At 38.5% G+C, this 21,543-nt stretch overlaps 1 protein-coding gene across 1 annotated transcript in view; it reads left to right on the forward strand.

Moving 5' to 3' along the window:
- Window positions 1-21,543, forward strand: part of PPARA (peroxisome proliferator activated receptor alpha) — a 276,741-nt gene that overhangs the window by 29,567 nt on the left and 225,631 nt on the right. The window contains exon 2 of the mRNA XM_072333930.1: window positions 1,873-1,971. The gene's annotated coding sequence lies outside the window, so the exon portion shown is untranslated. The remainder of the gene's footprint in view (window positions 1-1,872; window positions 1,972-21,543) is intronic.

Consider the following 21,543-nt stretch of genomic DNA (forward strand, 5'->3'; position numbering starts at 1 on the left):
CACTGTGTTAGTTTCTCACCTCTGGGATCTGGTCTTAAGCTCTTGTCCAAACTGGAAAATTTGATGTCAACAAAACAAAACATGGTTTTCCAACATATGTGTGGAATGGTTATAAAAGCTCCACTAGGAACACAAGTGAATTAAAATTAAGATGTTCATTGCCCAGTTCTGAGTTGTGAAAAGGCAACAAACTGTAACCCCTTTCTACCACCAGAGTCCCTGAAAAGGGAAAACCATACTGCTGTTTTGGAAGAGAAGTAAAACAAAAGTGTTTTTGGTATTAGTGTCTGTGATATGTCTCTGTTGTGAACCCATAGGGTGTCCCAAGACTGAGCATGTTGGGATTGGGCCAGTAATTGGATAGAGGATGCTTCTTCTTTTGTTAGAGAACATTTTACCGTTATATTTAACCAGAACAGTAGTACAATGTCACATGAGCATGGTGATGGGTCATTTTGTTGTGTGTAGAACTCATTGGTACCTCAATAATTCCTTAGTGAGACATAAACACAAGTCTATTGCTACTGCAGTAATGGTCATCTAAATTCTTTCTGCTTTTCATTGTTTTTGTGACATAAACCATCCAGTTCCAAATCATAAGTTTGGTTCCATTTAACAACTTATGAGCATAAGTTGTGAGTCAGAAGATGCCCAACTCTCAGCTATGTGTAATACAAATGATTTTAAGAAAGAATATAGGTTCTCCTGCAGCTGGTTTGGCTACATGAGCATGCTTTGTGTGCATACACACTGACTTTTGAAAATAAGTGCTTTTAGCTTGTTTAGAAGCTTTCATTTTTTTTTTTTTTTTTTTTTTTTTGTTAGTAGTTTTCAATAGCCCCTGTGGACATTTGAGTTGTACTGGAGAGTAGAGATGGAATGTACTTCTTCAGAACAGATAAAATTGTTCACATTTTCGAAACCTATCAGACCAGATGTTTGTTTGAGCTCTGCTCTATATACATGAAGATGCCAAATACAGAAGACCTCTATGACTACTTTCCCATCTGGACTGTGTAGGTGACTCTTTCTGTATGTGTGTACAAGTTTTCTGAAGGTTTGAATTCTTGACTAATGCTGGCAATAACTGCAGTGCCAATTCAGGTGGAAGAATGCTGGAAAATTGGAAAAACAATGATACCCTGGGATTGTAGGAAGATGAGATCACTCATGGATATGTTGAATGCTAATATTATGTGACTGCCGATGACCATACATTCCCAGGGGCAGAATCACTCACTCAATTTTCAGTGGCTAAAGAGAAAAGTTTCCGGATACAACTCCTAAAGCTGCAAGAATAAATTTTCCAGGGATAGGTTCATTTTTGTTTGACAGATTTTTTGGTGCTCAGTTTGAAGAGCAAGAGAATAAAGGCGAATCACTATGCTTCTACTTCCAGTAATTCAGAAAAACAAACAAACAAACAAACAAAAACAACAACAACAACAAAAAACTACAGAAAATACATTTTAAAAAGAACCTCCAAACCACAAAACTGCAGAAAAATCCTAAGAGGCTTGAGAGAAAGATGCAACTCATATACTTTCCTTTTGAATTACAAGATACTTGCTTGTGTTGCATTTCTTCTCTCCTCTTCCAAGAATACATTATAAAACTGCTGCATGACTTAGAGGCTGTTTGGGATTTGCTCTCCTTGAGTCATTGCAAGTGATGTTGTACAGAAGTGGAGACCTGAGGACTTCTGTGGAACACTTTGGGGGTGGCTTAATGGTAAAACATCTGAATACGAGGTGTTAGCTTGCATGACTGCTCTTAAAATCTCTTTTCTGTCATTTGCACATTTACTTTCTTCTTTGGACAGAACTGTTCAACATCAGTATTTCGGATAGCATTTTCCTGTGTTGTTTCCAGGACTAACTTCATGACTAATAGCCTAATAGCCCAGGACTTTGAATGACCTGAAAGATGTACACAGTCGTTAGTCTGTGGCTTCCTTCTGCACATGACTTTGTAAGTAGCCTCTCTTATTTTAGATACAATACTATGGATTTGGTTTTAAATGATTGTAAAATGCTAATAGAGTAGATGACGACACATTGGCCTTGACACAAATTATACGATACATGTTTTTATTTCTTTTTTTAAAAGCATATTTCTTTCCAGATGAGCCTTTAGTAGTCTTACAGAAAGGCAAAAACAATGTTTGTTAGAGTTGCAAGTAGAAAGGCCAGTAAGAACATACCTTACATTTGAATAATAAGACATGAGGTTTTGTAGGAGAAAAGTTACATAGTTTTGGTTTCTGTTCGGCATGGATATAGCAAAACTCAAGCAAAAATTTCAAGAAAGTTTTAAAAATTGAGACTTTGTTTCAAGAATAATCCCTGAGTACACTGCCCTGTACTCAAGGATCAATGTATATTGTGCAAGAAGATTTCACATAGGAGGCTGATATCAGAGTTGAGGAAGGGGAAGTAAAAAAGCTTTTTCATACTCTGTGCAAGGGGACTGAAGGGTGAGATGTAACACTTGATGGCATATTGATGAGCAACTTGATGAAATGAAAGCATGAACTTTAACTTGCGAGATGGAATCGTAAAACAGAACATACAAGGAAATGCAAGGAGAAAAGCCAAATTACTGAGATCCATTATGTGTAAGGGGAGAAGAAAGATGGAATCAAATGTGAAACTGAGCTGGCAATTTGGTATCTTAATTAGCATCATTGGAAAAGAAGGATTCTGATGCATGTGAGCTTTCTTAGCATGTAGAGGTTTCATGGCCATCCAGTGTGATATGGTGGAAAGGCATCGAGTAATACAGAATGGAGAAGATTATTGGGGCAAGACTTGAAAAGTAAAGTTTGTGAGTGAGTAGTACAAACTTTAGCAAAAATTATGGCAAGATACATGACTGCCAAAGTGTAAACAAGGAAGAAGGAATCTAAAAGTGATGTTCAATGGTACCATTATAAAAAGTGTTTGATGTAAAAAACAGTGAGAACAATCTGTGTAGAGATTTAAATGAAAACCTCAAGCACAGAATAAGCAATGTTTAAATGGTAGGGACAGATTTTTATTGACTTCACCTTATTTACAACCAAACTGCAATAGCAGTTGGTTAAAACAGCATAGGTTACATTTCATGTAGATACTAGTTCATGGCATTACCTGTACCTGTCAGCTGAAATGAAAAGACTCTGTTTGCTCTGACTAGTTTAGTTTTTAAATTTAATTCTGAGGTATAAACAGCAACAGTTTCTCCCAAATGAGCACATTTCTGCCTTGTCCTTACTATTTTTTTATAGACCTATAGGCAATCATTTTCTTACATTAAATACACAGTGTAGTGAATAACTTAATCCCATGAAAAGCATTATTTGCCAGTTTCTGTCTCATTAAATACTCTGGCTTGTTTCATAGTAGCATTTAGCTGCTGAACTTTTAAAAGATAGCATGAAACATAACAGGAAGAGCAAGAGTTTGCTTTTTTTTTCCTTCTCTTTTGCTTTCTTTCTTTTTCTTTTTTTTTTTTTTTTTGTTTGTTTGTTTGTTTGTTTTAAAAGAAGTGGATTTTATTCTTCTCTTGCTCTAGTAAAGCAATGTTGCTATTGTAAGTCAGTGATTAAACCAACACAGAAGTTTATTCAACTTCTCATGCCCCTGCTGCCCCTGAGACTTGAATTATTACTCAATCTGATACCATATATAAGGACAAGACAAAAATGAATTCTGATTTTGAAGTATCAATCGGGCTATATTTTTAAATACATAATGTCTTTGATTGACATGACGTTTTTGCCAACATATAGTACTTTTTAGTGCAGGAAGTTACAAGTAATCCTATGGTTCATTTTGATCAAAGAGTTTTAAGACTTAATCATATTCTGCATCTTCTGCAATCCAAAAAGTAACTCCTATTTCACCTACATTTTCTCCAGTAAGTCGCTGAATGCTAGAAATAAATGCTTGCATCTACAGAAAGGATTTGAGGGGATGGAAAGGTGGATTTATTTTGTTCAGATGACATTGTCATAAACTCTAGAAAGCTGGTCAACTTTTGAGTTATGAGACTGCAGTCACGCTTGTATAGAGGTATATATTTCTTAAGGAAAGTGGCAGTAATGCTCCTAGAAGAGCTGGGGAAACAAGTCATGAATTAGGTATGTTCTAGCACTACCCTCTGAGCAGTAGCAGCATGAAGCCAGCCAGGTCTCCAACATGCCCAGGGATGTCCACACTTGTCCAAAAAACTCCGGAGAGGATTTCCAGGGTTCTCTGCCTGTGTTTGAACATCAAGGAGTACAGCCCAGAAATGAGGCCAGTGTTTTAGTTTGCTGTCAGAGTTCCCACACCATTTATGTATTTTGCTTATTCAGAATTTCATACAGATTGCTTCCATGAAGAGAGGTCTTAAGGTAGGGAATGTGAACAAGAACTACCAGAGGGGTTTATTCTTAGAGAGAATCTTGTTCACCAGCCTGCAAAACTGCTTTCATAGTGATTTCACTTTATTCTTACCATGAATCTCACATCTATTTTTGAAGAATAGTATGGCTTCAACATTTCTGTTCTGCTGGCTGATGTTGCTGCACCAATGGGTGTAATGCAGCCTAAAGCTGAAAAGAGAACTGAACCCTCTTTTCCACTTTCTACAGTTAGGTCTACCTATTATGTAAAGCTGTGTAGCACAACAGATCATATCTGTTAGTGATTAAGGGCTGTTGTGTTTCATGTTGAGATAAATATGTGCAGGAAACACTGATGCATGAACTGAGTATCCACTGAATTCCTACTTTATAAATCTAAGTTGTAGACATTGGAACTATGATGCTGTTATCAGATGAAGTGAAGGTAGTTATGGGAAGAGTAAGAAATCCAGATATATAAGTAACTGAGTAGAAAAGAAGGTGCTTATGGGAATGTTGTTATCAGGATAAATTATTATCAAGAGAGCTCCTAGATAAGTACTGCCAAAGTTTGCTACTGAAAAATCTCTGCAACGGGTACTTTTTCCATTCTTTTGGAAGAAATCTCTGTGGCTAGCATTTCTAGTTCTAAGAGCTACAGAGGAGATCAGGGTGGGGAAAAGGACAGATATTTAAGTATTTGTCAAACTCATCTGTGGGAGGCTAAAGCCAGTTCTTATCACAAAAGTAATGCCCATCTGAAAACCAGTCTGTTCAATAGCCTCACATTGTCTGCTGAAAGACGTGGTTTTGTCAGGACAAGCATGGGGTTCTGACATATCTTAGGGGTTAAATGCTGTCTTGGCTTTCTCAGTATGTGAAACAGATTTCATGTAATCTGTGCTGTAAGCTTTGAAAACTCATTTATTTTAAGCATGTTTCCTGCTCAGTAGTTTCATTATTAATCTGGTCAGAAAGCTTGGAGAGTAACTGAGAGTTGATGTCTTACAGGAAAGTGACATTAACTTCAGTTTTAAATAGAGTATTTTGCTGAAGAATTCAAATGTTTGCCTGTACAAAGGAAAGATAGATATATCAGAAAGGAAAATAACAGTCCTGAGAGACTGATAACATATTGTTTAACCTTACGCTGTGTAATTAACTATAGTTACATAATGACTACAGGTTTGATTCCGTTATAGCTGCTTGTAGTTTCCAGTCTTCTTCCTCTTCTTCAATTTATCTGTTGTATTGCTCTCTATTGCAAATCTTTGTTTCCAGACAAATATATATGTTGCTAGGATGAAGACTTGGTTGTGCCATTCACTCACGTGTTTTGCACTTGCCTTATCTTTTCTGACCAGGCTACTTTTGCCTTTAGAAAGGAGTAAAAATACCAGTTACTTAAAAACAATGCTATAACAAGGAGCAGTGCCTGCATATAGAGGTTATTATTTAAGAGAAGTTTGATTACAAAAAATAAGGTGTTTTTTTCTTTTTGTTTGTTTATTTGTTTTGTTTTGTTTTTTATGCAACAAGCCCTGGGCTGTTCCACATGCTCTTAAAATGAACAGAGCTGCATGTTGTGCAACTAACTTTAGCGTAATAGATTGCATTGCTGACTGTATCCTAGGCTGCATCAAAAGAGGGCTGGACAGAGGGGTGAGGGAGGTGATTGTGTCCCTCTGCTTTGCCCTCATAAGGCCCCATCTGGAGTACTGCACCCAGGCCTGGGGCCCTCAGCACAGGAGGGATGTGGAGCTGTTGGAGCAGGTCCAGAGAAGGGCCACAAAGATGATCAGAGGGCTGGAACATCTCTCCTCTGTGGAAAAACTGAGGGAGCTGGGCTTGTTCAGCCTGGAGAAGAGAAAGCTCTGAGGAGATCTTGCCTTCCAATACTCAAAGGGAGCTTAAAAACAGAAAGGAGATAGATAGACTTTTTACATGGGTAGGTAGTGATTGGAGAAGTGGAAGTAACTTAAAACTAGAAGGTGGGAGGTTGAGGTTATATATTATGAGGAAGATTTTAATCAGAAGGTGGTGGGGCACCGAAACAGGCTGCCCAGAGAAGATGCCCCATCTCTGGAACCTTTTATGGCCAGGTTGGATGGGACCCTGGGCAGCCTGATCAACTCTGCCCATGGCACAGTGTTGGAAAAAGATGATCTTTAAGGTCCCCTCCAACCCAATCTATTCTATGATTCCCTGTCTTTTTTAGTGTTTTTAAAATCTTTTGCCTTATTCTTGACAAAGGTTGAGAGACATTCCACTGTTGTTCATCATTTGCTTTTGTTTGCTGTTCTCATTTCCCATTTTGAAGTTTCTCAAACATTAAGTGCTTAAAAGCTTACTAACTGAAATGCTTGGTACTGTTTTTGAAACAGACTCTTAGTGGGGTCTGTTAACTGTCTCAAACTTCTGAAATGCACTTTTGTCAAATTGCAAAATTTTGCTTATAGACAGAAAGCACTTTTTAGTGCTTTTTTTTAAATATTCATATTGCAAACTTCTGTGCAGCTAATGTAAAGGTACCTAAACTACACAGTAGAGGTGGCTTCTGAGAATGCAATATGTTCAAATTGTGCATGTTTTTCTAGGTACGGCTTCTTCTGAAGTGGAGATCTGAGTGATGTAACTGAAATTTAATAACTTTTTTTAAAGTGCTCCTGGAAAACTGAGCAAACAGTTTGTACTACTATATCTCACGGAGATTCTGCTTTGACTTTCAGTCACTTCATAAAAAATCCCTCATGTTATACATCAACAGGGGACTACTTCATTTTTGAGTGCAGAAGCAAGACAAAATTTGAAAATAAATCCATAGCCATTAGCCAAGATGCAACCAATATATTTAAAATAAAATAGCACACAGAAAAGAAAGAATAAAATAGAAAGGCACAATAAATTTCTGTCTGTTATAGGTTCACATCAGAAGGAACTGATGTTTATCTGTTTATCAGTAACTGCATGTGTGACAAAGATGCACTAAAATCTTAGAAAAAAATAATGTAATCTTGCCATTACTGTGACTAACACAGAATGGGTTGTCAAGACAATACACTCTCAAATATGTTTTCTTCGAGGCACCAAGGTAGAAATCATGGTGAATGTCTCAACTTAGTAATGTTAATTTCCCCAGTATTTAATGGTACAAAATGTGAGGTTTTTACAGTTGTCATATGCTTATGAGAATGAATTAGCTGACTTGTGTTTATCAAGACAACAGCAATTTTATAAACATGAACAGAAAATGTGGCAACCTGAATCCTTTTGATAGAGTTGGACATTTGGAAAACTTAGTGCATTTAGAAAGGTCAGCTTTCCCTTGCTTCATATTACATTTTTCACACTATGGTCAGTTTATCACTTTTGGCAGCAATTCTTATGCTAGTCAAATGTAGACTACTAAAGAGTTTTATGCTTCTACCTAAGATTTCCATTATGTTTATGTTGCTTCCAGATACTTGTCTTCTAAATTTGGTTTTTGATTACCATTTTTATGCTGTGACATCCACATGTTGAGAATTTATTTCTGTTCATATGGAAGAAGCAGTCTTGGAAAGCACTTATCAGATGGTCTGTATTACAAATTTATATAACACCTACCAGCAGAAACAAGAATGTGGTCTCAAGAGCATGCAGGTATAAGAGTTGCTAAAAAGAACCCCATGCTGCATGTGTTATTTTTCATTTCAGGCAATATCCCTCTGTGGGAAAAGACTGTAGAAATTTACTGAGATTAAATAAATCTGTGCTTTTCTGTGGAAATTATCTTTAAAATGTATATATTTCATTGCTATGCTTTTGTTTTTGAGATGATTAATTAATTGATCATCTCTAATTCTTTATTGGCCAGAACTGTAGCACACAACTGTTGGTAGTTAACTGCATACTGAATGTTATAGAGTATTTTTATGAGAGCTGAAGTACATATAGTAGTACATAGTGTATATATGTTAGAATTGGTTATTAATACTTATTATTTTGAAAGATTTAGTGACAAAGCCTGTCACCTTCTACTTGCAATCCACACACTGATGGCATGTTAGGGCCCTGAGTAAATAATAAACAGTAATATATTGTTTGAAAGGAGAAGAAAGTGACTGGAAACACTTCATGTGGATTTATCAAGGTTACACTAATTGCCTCCATGATAAAACAGCTGGATGAAGCTGTGGATGAGGAAGGGAGAGAGGTAGATACAATTTATCATAACTTTAGCAAGACTTTATTAAAAAAGTCTCCCAAGTATCCTTGCATCCAATACAGGCATCCTTGGCTGTATTCGCAGGAGCATAGTCGGTAGATTAAGGGAAGATACAACCTTTCACCTTACATACTATTCTTTTGTCTTCACCTAGAAAAATCCATCAAGTTTACGACCCCTGCATAGAAGAAAGGCACTGGTAAGCAGTAGAACTCACCAAAGGGCCATCAAGATGGTTGGGGCTGCTGCTTATGGAGAGGATACGGGAACTGGGTCTGTCATGCCCAGAATAAAGCTCTGGAGATAGGAAGTGTCTAATAGCAGCCTTTCAGTATCCAGGAAGAGGTTATTGAGACTTAACAGCAGTGGATGGTGAAAGGACATAGAGATAACAAATGTAAATTGAAAGGAGAGGTTCAGACCCCATGTAAGGAAAGCTTTTTCACTAAGAGGGCAGCCAAGCAGTGGAGCAGGCTTCATTGGCAGGTTGTGGTGACCTCAGATTTAGAGGATTTCAAACCCAACTGAATGAATGTAACCTACTATGTGTTCCTATGCTGAGCAGGAGGTGGGACCAGAGACTTCCTGAGGTCCCTTCCAAATCCAAATAGTCTTTGAATTTGTAGAAACTTTTGAAATGTTTACAGCTGTATACAGCTGGAGAATAATTCTTCTTTATCATTCTTCCTTCTATGACGGGAACACATGTCTTCTGAGATGAAAGCCTGAAAGCCTTCTGAGATGTTTCTTAATGAGAATGCCTGAATGAGAGTGCCTTAACAAAGATGTTACAGAGAGTTGAAATCTGGAGCCTCGCTCTGTACCACAATGAGCTGCCTACAAATCTGTGCATCAAGTACAAGCTCCAGCAACTTTCTTGTGAGGAAGAAGAGTTGAGCCCATCTTACCATGAGGCCAAGGAGTAGCCTTCCTTCCATTAAAGCTGGAAGGAGCATGACTCAGGCTGTCCTCAGTGGGTCCATCTGTCCTGAGGTCACTGTAATATGCCTGACATAGGGCCAAACATATAGGCTTTTTGAGCAAGAGTCCCAAACTCACATACAAGAAGGGCAGGTGACACTGCAGATAGCTCCAGCTGAGGCTGGGTTTTCATTTCTGAGTGTGTGCTGCCATGCAGTGATATGATCTTATGAAGCTTGGTCAGAGACACTCGGTCATTTCCTGTCTCTGTTTCCATACCCCCATTGCTCTCCTAATTTGTGTATTTTGACTTACGCTTCTGTTTCAAAATATGCCATTCTTAATAATTTTAAATACCTTATGCATTTCCGTATGTAAAATTTAAAAATGCATGTGTACGTTTTCTAGTCTAGGAACATTTAGCAAAAAAAAAAAACATTAAAAAAGTCCTTTTTCCAATACAGAATGAAAATGACTGTGTGTTTGACACAAAATTATTGCTATGGTTCTAAAATTTACTAACGTGTATAGAAGTAATTTCAGTTCTGATCCAGTTTTCTATATTTTTTATGTCTCATTAGAATGAAAAGTACACAGCTCTCCTGGGGTTCAGCTTTCATCTTTTTTTTTCCTCCGAGTTCATTGTTAGAGACTTTCTGAAACTAAAAGTTAACAGTGTGTTATTTAACTTACAGCTTAACTGATTTACGAGAAAGATCCCACCTCAGATGTTTCTGGTTTGATCTATCATTTAGGAAGGCTTCTATCACCTGATCCAGAACCAACTGATACCTCTAGAATTATTTTTATTCATTAACTTCAGTGAACATATGCTCACCTTTTCAGCAGTCCAGAGTGCAACATGTTCAGGTGTTTTGTTTTCTGTGAGAAGCACAAGATATTTTTCAGACTTAAATCAGGATAGTCTTCTTCTTTCTGTCCAAGAAAATGAAAGTAGTAGGAAGCAACCTGGTCAAGCTACTTATTGCCAAATTCTTCTCAGGCCAACTTTAGAAGGTAGGAGCAGAATCACGTCGAGATGACTCATCACAGAGTTATCCGAAAACTTAGCATTCATCTACCAAGGAGGCACCTGATGAGCATTTTTCCAACACTGAGAAACCCATTTAGTTAAGCTCTGAGTTATGCCCCATTTAATGTTCCTCCCTTTGCAGTGTGGATAGAAGTGTCTATCCCAATGCAGAACCTATGCTATCCTTTCATCTACATGACTCAACAGTGTAGGAAAGAATGGAAAGTGTGCAGAAATTATTGGCAATAAAATGGAGCTCTGTGTTTTTCCATATATGCAAAACTAGCATGCCTAAACATAGGAAAGAAGAATAGGTGATATACTGTAACTTCTGAGGCAGTAGAAGGGTAGCTGTTAATATGATTTGAGCAGTACATTTTTTCATTGCTTTCACTGAGTTTACAGTGAAGCTTACATTATGCCAAATACTTGTACTTTGTTTTCAGTATGATTTCCTTTACTTAAGAGCTTTTCTGAACAAGTCAGTACAGTAGCAGATACACGGTGTTGTAAAGGAGGAGCAATTTTCACCTTTTTATTGAACCATTTTTTCTGTCATGGGATTCCTGGTTCTGATCAAGCTTCTAGGCAACAGTGTTTACCTAACCAAAAACATGATATTACATGTTTTTGCCTACTCTTATATTCTTTGAGACAGGAGTATTAAGTGTGAATTTCTATCATCTTAATTAAATGTTTTTCAAAAATGCTTAATAGTAGAAAGAGTGCTGTTTCTGAAAATATCTTTTAATGCTATGTTTATGAGCTTCTACAGCAGAAATGCACCAAATCGTCCCTCATGTGTGAGGATTCATTCTGAAAGTGTTACACACATTTAGACAATTCTTAACTTTGGCCTTTAGGAGGCTGCAATAACTGGGAAGGCCTGCGTTTAATACAGTAAGAAGTAAGTCCTTTCACAGCTTTGTTGTAGCCCACTTTGTGCTAACATTGATTAAATTACTTACCCGTAATTTGCATCAGCATCGGCTTTGTAATCTGTAAAAAATACAAGAAACCCTTTATAAAGCATGTAAGTATTCTGGTGCAAAATTAAAGCCTGCACTGAGGTCTGCCTGGCCCTGTGAGCTCCCATGGATTCATCAGGGACTCTTGAGATCAGGCTGCCCTCCACTAACTCTCTTAATGTGATTTATGCCATCCCATGCATCCCATCTCCTCTTCAGAGTAGGGAACATCTACTTTTCATATAAAAAGACATAGATTATTACGTATTCCTGTAAATAATTCCTCCAAAGGAACGCTGTTGAGCATAGTGAGAACTCTGATGATAACCTGCAAATCAGGCTTATCGGTGATTAGAAATATTGTCCACCCTACTGCAAGTACCAGTCTGTTCTTTATTAGTATTTCCAACAGTGGTTTTCTATGCTACACAATTAAAATTTGAATGTGAGGTTTTCAAGTCTTGGATAAAAACAAAAACAGAACAACAAACAAACAGAAAAGCCCTACCTGTCAAATACTATTTCAAGTAAAAGTCATTGTTTTTGTTGAGGGACTTTGCATCTTGGATTAGAAAGTTGCAGTCTCTCCTGGCTGTGTCTGGTAAAGTAAAACCAGTTGAGTTCACAGGAAGACTCTTCAGTTCTCCAAGACAATAGCAAAAACAAACATCCTCCTTTTAGATGGATTAGGATGGTAAGATTTCAACAAGGAAAGATGAAATCTCAGCAGAGTGGCTAGTTGGCTAGTGGCTTTCCTAGACAGGAAAGTCTGTAATAGAAGAAGTAAGGAAAAAAACTGGAAAGGAGTTGGTTATTCTCAACCATCAACCTCCTTCTCTTACTCTCCCAGCAGTCGTGCTGTGTGTCTACAAAGGAATAAAGCAGATGCCTATGGATGACTTCTGCACACAAGCAGCTTCTTGGTTTTATTTATCCATTTATCCAGTTCAGCTGGCCAGAAAGCCTGACTCCAAGGACTTCTAAATAACAGGGAAGAAGGAAAACCTCTTCCAGGTCAGACACATAAGCGTCAGACCCTGCAAACAAACTGTAGGATCACCCTTACATGAGGATATAGAATCAAAATGTGAACAAGCCATGTTAATGTAAGGTAACAGATTATCAAGAAGGACTTTTAAAACCCTAGATATTTTAGGCTGCCTGTGTGACTAGGCTCATGGACATTGATGTGCAGTTAATGGAACTGACAAAGCTCTAAAATGGGCAGGTTGTGCTTGGGCAGAACTTCTAATGCTTCCTATGGATAACTGCCCTGAAGAGGTTTAAAGGAGACTGCTACTGTTTTTAGAGCCACCGTCCTGTATGAAAAATGCATCAATGAAATAAGAGCAACAATTGTGAATTTTGAAAACAAATTCCTAGCAGTTCATCTTCAGAAGTTTTTGTTATTTAAAGCACACTGAGATTTGATTTACAACACATGCAAATCAGTTTTACTCTTTAGTGGCAGGGCTAGCTGTGTAACATTGAAAATTGGTCCAAGAATCCCCTTCTGTTTATTCCCCACAATGCCCTGTACTTCTTCAGTGATAACAAGCAACACATACCAAGTTTATGCAATAGATGGCTCTGGGACTGTTGCAGAAATGAGATACCCCCTAAACCCTTGAGACTCTCCCTGAAATCAGCAGCAATTCTGTATCTTTGTCTTTTTTTGGTTTTAATGAAAATATTTTATTTGTAGTTTTATGAACATAAGAATTTGTTTTTTAAATGTGTCCAATTATAGGTAAGAGGCAGGATGTGTTGCAGTTGCAAAATTAAATAGATGAAGTCATGAAGTTGAAACTGTAAAGGAGCAGAGCTTTTGTGGTTTGATTCTGTAAATTCAGATCGGATTTGTCACTATTTTGTCCTTTTTTAAGTGCTTGTAACAATTTATTATGTACTCCAATCTGCATCTGCTTTCAGGTGGCAAAAGAAAAACTTAATGACAACATCTGAAAAGGGAATGTCTTTACCAGACTAACTAGCTGATGTAGTGTGGAGGATTAATTCATCATTTTCCATTATCATTTAGTCTCTAAATTAATAGTATCTTTGTTAAAGATCAGCCGATGAGTTCAGTGTTACTGAAGCAGCCCAAGATTGTTCATCTGGTCTCCACTGATACCTGCGCCACACCATGTTATTGTACACTAACTTTAAAGTTGCTGCAATAGGCCTAACAGAGAGTTACAATGATGATGAACTGTGCATGAAGTAAAATGGGAGTGCTGATAAATCATCTTTTTTTCCTGCTATGGATAGTTGGCCCTTTCAGTGCTTATGTTGGCACTGTATGGTTATAAAAGATTCCAATTAGAAGATTTTGCCTTTTTGCCTGAAAAAAACAAGTTCATTTTAAGGTTAATTGAAGCCTATGAATAGAAGGCTAAGGAAGAGATTCACCTAATTTCATGTAACATGACATTCAGTTCTGTTTCATCTGAGTACAATGTACCAAGTCTGTGTTATACTGACTAAGCTGTAAGTATGTTTATAATACTAAGAAATGAATATAATGAAGGGTATTAAAAATGGTTAAAAGTCTCCTATGTGTCTAATGTTACTGGAGACTCAGAAATATTTTATACTGGAGGAGTCTGGGCTTATGTGATTGTACTTACTTGAAAAAGACTTTAAGCTTGCTGTCATCTGTTTCAAATAGCCACCTTTTGTCAGTATAACAGTTAATACAGTTCATACCAATTTTTGTAACATCTCACTTCATCACTCATAACACGAAAGATTACATCACTGTTTTGAAGAAGGGCCGTTCTTGTTTTGTTTTGGTTTGGTTTTGCTCCAGTATTAGAGTACTTTTAGTGAATAAGGACACTGTGCTCTGAAGAAATGTTTTTTGCAAATACGGATGTAAATTGTTGTTCCCTCTATCAAATGGCAAAATCATACATCTCCTCAGTGTGTGGGATTTTTCCTTGTCTGAGTAGTAAAGTTACGGCCAGTATTTCATTTTAGATATGTAACATGCTCCAACTGCTTTCTGTCTGAGTTTTCTGAAGTCTTTCAGGATTGTAAGTGGCGTTTTTATACCATCTTGCCTTTTTTAGACAGTCCTAATTTTGGCTTTTAAATGTTGGAAGTTACGCCTGCCCACTCCTTGCCATGCTCCCGATGCACCTTTTAATAAACCAATCTTTACTAAATTTTCTGGAGAGGAGCCTAGGGAGCTGTTTTATGGGATCTGAAATACTGACAAGCCTGTAGACACTGGATGTACGGCTTGCCCCTCGGAGCTGACATCCAAGTTTGTTGTACGAAGCAGAGAATAGAATGTGGGAGAAGTTATTCTGAGTGTGTGTGCATGCGGTTGCAGTTTCCAAGGAGACCACCTTCTTTGTCTGAACATGTCCAGAATGATTGCCTAATTGATCTCATCATGTGGGACGTTCTGTCTGTCTTACTGTCTGCTTCTGTAGGGCGCTCTTTCCTCCGTGTTGTTAATCAAAAAGTGAAAAATGAAAAGTTCCGTTCAAGAAAAGAGCAAAACAAAGCTGTTATCCCGCCTGAGCAACTGGTTTGGACTGTCCCCTGCTCAAAGCCATTGCTAGTGTGTCACTGGTATGGATGTGAAATGCGTCGTCAGTGCTTCTTCCCAGCCCGTGCTGTAAGTTGTGCATGGGTGATGCTGAGAGCTTCTTTGAAAGAGACAGCTGTTAATGCTACTACTGAATTTCCACTAATTATAAAATGAAAGGACTGTCTCTCTTTTCCTTCTCAATGCTCAATAGTCTAGATTAACTGATTAAAAAACAACAACAAAAAATCACCCCCCCCCCCCCGCCCCCCCCCGAACACACAAAGCTCAGGGAAGGAGAAGACGGCAGCTAGCGACAGCGCTGGAAAGCATACTGATGTGCTTTTTTTGTTGCTTGTGGTTTGGTTTTGTTGGTATTGATGGTTTACTAATGAAAGCCAAAACTCTCTCAAATTTAGTTTCCCAACACTGGAACTGGAAAAGAAGAGCTCAAGTGTACAAACACGTTTGCCAAAGGGACGAAAGGATTGCGGAAGGCAGTGAGAGAAAGGTGCTGAGGTGAAATTGGAGGCAACTGAACATGCATTCAGACTGTTCTGGAGGACAGCGGCTTGGGCTGGCCCTCCCTTTATTGCTAAAGAAAGACTGCAGTTAAATTTCAGAGACATTTAACCTGAATTATGGAAACAGAATATTATTGACACAAAAGCTGAAATTGCATCCCAACTCAGTATGTAAAAAAGTTATAATGTCATATTGGATGAATTTAGTGACTACTGAAAGAAGCACTTTATAAAATCCTCTGATTTTACTTAAGGACTCTTTATTTTTACTGAAAAGGCAGTCGTAAAAGGATGAACATCTGTTGCATAGCATGATTTGTTTGTTTGTTTATATTAAGAAGGATCTGTAAGCAGTGCAGAATGGGGAGAGGGTATACTCTGTGTCAGTTTATCTACCATGCGTCACACTGGGGTAAATACCAGCTGGTACATGAGAAAGGCCCAGGCAAATGTAAGCCAACAGAAGTAAGTATGGACAGCTTGAGGAGCAATCTGAGAAAACAAATAGAGTTAGCAGCAGCCACAGCTCTCCACTTTCCTAGTAGCATTCGTTGGTTAAAATGTCATTAGTCCATCTTGGCAAGAAGTGCTTGAGTTGTTTGCTAGAAGGCAGTCCTGCTCTGCTGTTACCGTAAGCCACAAAGAAAATAGTACCATGGGCCTTTCATCTTGCAAACTGCTGCTCCTGCCTCGTTTAACTTGTGTGAGCAGTCCTCATGAGCTGAAGGGGACAATTAGACACATTTGAGTACCATCAGAGGCTTTGCAATTATACTTGAATTTCAAACCAGTAACTGACAGGTTGTGCAAGTCCTTTTGACTTAATTTTATCATATCATAGAATCACAAAATGGTCTGGGTTGAAAAGAACCTCAAAGACCATATAGTTCCAATCCCCCTGCCCAGATCCACATCCAACCTGGCCTTGAATGCCTCCAGGGATGGGGCATCCACAAGCTCCTTGGGCAACCTGTGCCAGTGCGTCACCACCCTCTGAGTGAAAAACTTCCTCCTAATATCTAATCTAGACCCCCCTGTCTCAGTTTAAAACCATTCCTCCTATCACTAACCACCCTCATAAACACTCATAATGTTATCTGGCCATTGACAGACCACTGTGTTGGTAAGAAGGCACTGTATTGTGGCTGTGAGTCCTAAAAATTTGTCACCAGCTCTGTTGTCGCCCCTCCACAACTCCAGGGAAATTCTTGAGCTCTGTTTGTTAACAGCGTGATAAATGATGCATGTTAAAAACCAAAATTCTCTTTCCCCTTTCTGTCTGCCCCCTCAAGTTCTGACCGAAGCTTTAGGCCAGTTCAGCTCTCTCCTGTTCTGCAACAGTAATAGGCAGAAATGCTGGTAGGACTTGTGAGCTTTTAACTTTAGAGTCCTTTGTTTTAGCTAAGAGAAAAAGCAAAACACTGGAATTTTTGTTCAAACCTAAGGTTCAAAAAGTACTGTGTGAACATGGCACTGTTTAATATGGTTCATATTATATAGGCTGAGCTGTCAGGCAGCACGTTGTAAAGTCTTCCAGAGAGACCTGCTCTCTCTGGGAACAAGATGACCTGCATCACAGTGACAATCAGGGGCTCTTCTATATTCACTGCCAGCACCTGCTCCTGACTGGCCCCAGTGAGTGGGCCTCGCAGAGGACACATTGCACGTGTTGAGAGTGTTGCTCAAACATGTCTGCTGTGAGTTGACAATATGGTAATGTAATAAACATTTTAAATAGAACTGAGTTCCTTGGGAAATTATGACTTTCTCAGCAAAAGGTTGAGACTTTTGCTCAAAAAAAGTCTGAAGAAATCTGGTTTTTCTATTTAACCTGTATGAGAATCAACTTGAGGGTACCATGTCAGTGTATCCTACGGAGCATTCAGTCAGAAGTCACAACACCGCCACTGAATGTTGTTCTGGAAGTGTGCACAGAATTTCATTTCTGTTAGGCAACTCACTCATTTTCTGTTTTAACATTTGATTTTTCTCTCGTGAGTATATAATTCCTTCTGTAACCGATTTCATGGACCTTTTCTAGAATTTTCCTTTTTTTCTTCTGTAGCAGTGAAGGACCATGGGGGTGTTCAAGGAACGACTGGATGTTGTGTTGAGGAACATGGTTTAGTGGGAGCTATTGGTAATAGGTGAACAGTTGGACTGGATGATCTTGTAGGTCTTTTCCAACCTTGGTGATTCTGTGATTCTGTGATATTCAATGTAGACACATGGTCCTAAGGCTATGTGGAACTGAGAAGACAGTGTAAATACGTTGTTCTATTCTGTCAACTTTCTCTCTCGCCTGCTAGAACATTGCCATTTTCTTACAGTCAAAGAACTGCATTTTCTGACTCAGATGAAACCAGAAGTTTTCATCCAGGCCTTTTTCAAGCTGTTTTGCACTTTCCTGAGAGTGTAAGTGCTGGAGAGCAAAATGTTTCCATCAGCTGCACTGCTCAGAGACCCAGAAAAGAACAGCACACTGACAGATTTTTCACGCTCTGTTCTTGCGTATGTAAGCTTTTCTGATAGTACCTACAGTTATAACTTCTGCAAAATCAGAGTTGTGTGAACTTTTAGTAACAACAGAGTTTAGTTATCATGGCAGAGTCAGAGGAGCCAGAGATGTCTTTTCTGAAACCCACTTGGGGAATTATCTTCTGCTCCTCTAACAAGGCCGCCATCCCTGACAGTATTGATAACATATCCATTACTGACCTCACCTACTGCATCACTTGTTAGGCTCCTTTTGAAAACAAGAGTTAGAATGATACTAGATCTGTATATATTTATATATATGCAGATATATATATATATTTATATGTATATCCGTATATATCCATAGATACTTGGAAAGTTAAAATGAATGTTCTCAAAATTATTCCCTCTTATCTTACATTTAATGTGATCTTACATTAAATGTGCTTCTCTTACATTTTTTCTAATGTATACATTTCTAAAGAAACATGGGCAAGTATTCATCATGTTATGTATTGCTCTGTATTTCTTGCATGATAGCACAGCAGCCTACTATTTAGAAACACAAATTCCCCTCTTAGTTCATTAAAGATTCCAAAGGTTTTTCTATGCTTGTCATACCAGTAACTGAAATCATTACTTTATGGTTATAGGTACCGTACAAAAGAAAAAAAAAAGGATGATCACAGCTTAAAAATCTTACATGTTTCCTTCTGATAGTTACCTAAATTTTGTGATTGATGTGATGCTTATGTCAAATTCTCATGGTGTTCACGATTTTCACTGAATCTTCCTCTTATGCATATGGTAAAAGAAACTATGATCAGGTTTGTCTAATGAGCTCACTTAAGCCTATGTGGATGTTTTGTATGGACATTGAGATGGTAATAGTTAATTAAGAAATAATAGATTTAAATAGAACTTGGAGATGCCTAGCAGCTCTGCAACTGAGTCTGTTGTTAGCTTTGGACAAGAGATGTTTGCAGTTTATCTAAGAAGGGCAGATTTCCTTTGCTTTGTACCTCTGATACTTTGTTCCCAGCTGAGCGTCCTTGCTGTAAGCTGACTGCATGATGTGACCGTGCTGCTGGCAGACCCTGTTTTCCTTCCAATTACAGTCCTGGGTGTAGAAGGGAATCTGTGGAGCACATCATCAGTTTTCCTCTGGCTTGGGTGATTAGAAATGAGAGCTGTCCCTCAGTATGGACAGGATGTCTGAGCTTGTCCAACGAGATCTAGGTATTTCATTTACATTTTTCAGTCTCAGCATTTCTGATTTTTGACAACTAAGGCTTTTTGAGAATTACTGTTTCGCTCAATACTATCAGACCTTCATTGTTCTGAAATTAAGAATTTCACTTTCAGAAGCAGGAAGGACAACAGCAGTTAATCCCCGAGCTATAGGAACAGCAACATCTACTTTTCTTAGTAGTTTTGAAATGGTTTATTTCGTGTGTGTATGCAGTGTCCTCGTGTATGTGTGTACACATTTGGACAGTATCCATAAATAAAGCAGTAACGGTCATATGTCTTTGACTGGGTAGCTGGTTCATCAAGACAAGATCTCTGGAAGAGCTTCCATAATCTCTTTTAGTAACTTAAAGCTACTTTTAGCAAGACATGCATGCATACACACACATACATCTCTGCCAGAAAACGTTTTCATTTTTTCCCCTTGCATATGTGGAATTTCTCCCCCCCAAATTACTTTGGCCCGGTGCCCAGAGGTCCACACTAGTCAATGGCTCAGTGGCATGTTTAAGATCTGCGTGAAATAAGTCTTTATACTAACAGAAAGGAGAAAGTCGCAGTTTTTGGGACACACGGCACTTGTTACTACTTCTCTCCAGAGACATGGAGATTTAGAATCGTGAGTTTTGTATATAAAAAAAGTTGGGTTCTAACTAGTGATTCTAAAAAATATTATTTCTATTTTTCCTTTCACCCCTGAGGGTTTTAGTGGCAGACATGACACATTATAGGAAAACAGAGGAAAGAAAGCAATGCTTATGGTATTTTCATTACAGATACAGAATATCTGATGAGATGATGTGTGGTGTTAATATCATATTGACACTCCTTTCTGATTATCTGTTTTGTTTTGGTCTTTACAGATTAGTCATCTTGTGATTAGCAGAATCATTGAATGTCTTAGGTTGGAAGGGACCATAAAGATAATCTTGTTCTGACACCCATGCCAAAGGCAGGGTTACCAGCCATTACATCAGGTTGTCCACGGCCCCATCCAACCTGGCTTTGAATGCCTCCAGAGATGGGGCATCAACAACTTCTCCAGGCAACCTGTTCCACTGCCTCACCATCCTCTGAGTAAAATCTTCCTCATAACATCTAACCTAAATCTCCTTTCTTTTAGTTTAAAGCCATTCCCCCTTGTCCTGTCACAACCTGTGTAAAAAATCTGTCTCCTTCCTGTTTATAAGCCCCTTTTAAGGCCACAGTGAGGTCTCCTTAGAGACTTCTTTTCTCCAGGCTGAAGAAGCCCAACTCCTTCAACATTTTCTTTGTAGGACAGATGTTCCAGCCCTCTGATCATCTTTGTGGCCCTTCTCTGGACCTGCTCCAACAGCTCCACATCCCTCCTGTGCTGAGGGCCCCAGGCCTGGATGCAGTACTCCAGATGGGGCCTCATGAAGACAAAGCAGAGGGACACAATCACCTCCTCTGTCCAGCCCTCTTTTGATGCAGCCCAGGATACAGTTGGCCTTCCAGGCTGCAAGTGCACACTACAAGATAACAGATAGCAAAGGATAGCAGACAATATCAGATAATAGACATAAAGCTGCCACTCCAAAACAAGAAGTATTTATAAACTGGATTATAAATATGCAAAATGTTTTTTATGAAGGCAGCTTTCTTACCCACTTAATTAGAAGTAAAGCGATAAAAATGAATAATAGAAATATGGATGACGATCCAATGTAGGATCAATGTGCGATTGCTTTCCTAAATGCCTTATTTAAAAAGACAATTGTATGTAGTTTGCTCTGAAAGCAATGCCTCCTATCTATTTATGTGGAAACTACAACAATTACAAAGAGCATAATACTACTACCTCATAGAGCAAATCTTCTGCTACAAAATGCTATTTTTCAATGTAGACATCACCATTAAATACGTATTTTTGCTGGTGATGAATAGCAGCCCTTGCGAGCATTCATGAAGCCCACTTGGTGCAAACTTTGAGACAGTCTCACACTGCCACTTTATGAATTGAAGCTGATATTCAGCTCCATACACTGACTGTAATCCACCAATTCCTGTGGGTGAGCTGACGGAGACAGTCTTTGTTTTGTGGTGTGACAACTGTGCATGGCTGTCTGGAATATGGCTTGTCTTTCATGTTGCTATCGCCACTGCAGAAACACAGCATCCACTGCCTCACTGTGCTTACATCCACTGTTTGGTCTCCAAACAGGAAGCAAGCATCAATGAACGCTGCTGGGTCCCATTTTTTTCTGTATGAAGGAAGTCAGTGGCACAC

Source organism: Excalfactoria chinensis, chromosome 1, assembly GCF_039878825.1.
Source record: "Excalfactoria chinensis isolate bCotChi1 chromosome 1, bCotChi1.hap2, whole genome shotgun sequence".
Lineage (NCBI taxonomy): Eukaryota > Metazoa > Chordata > Aves > Galliformes > Phasianidae > Excalfactoria > Excalfactoria chinensis.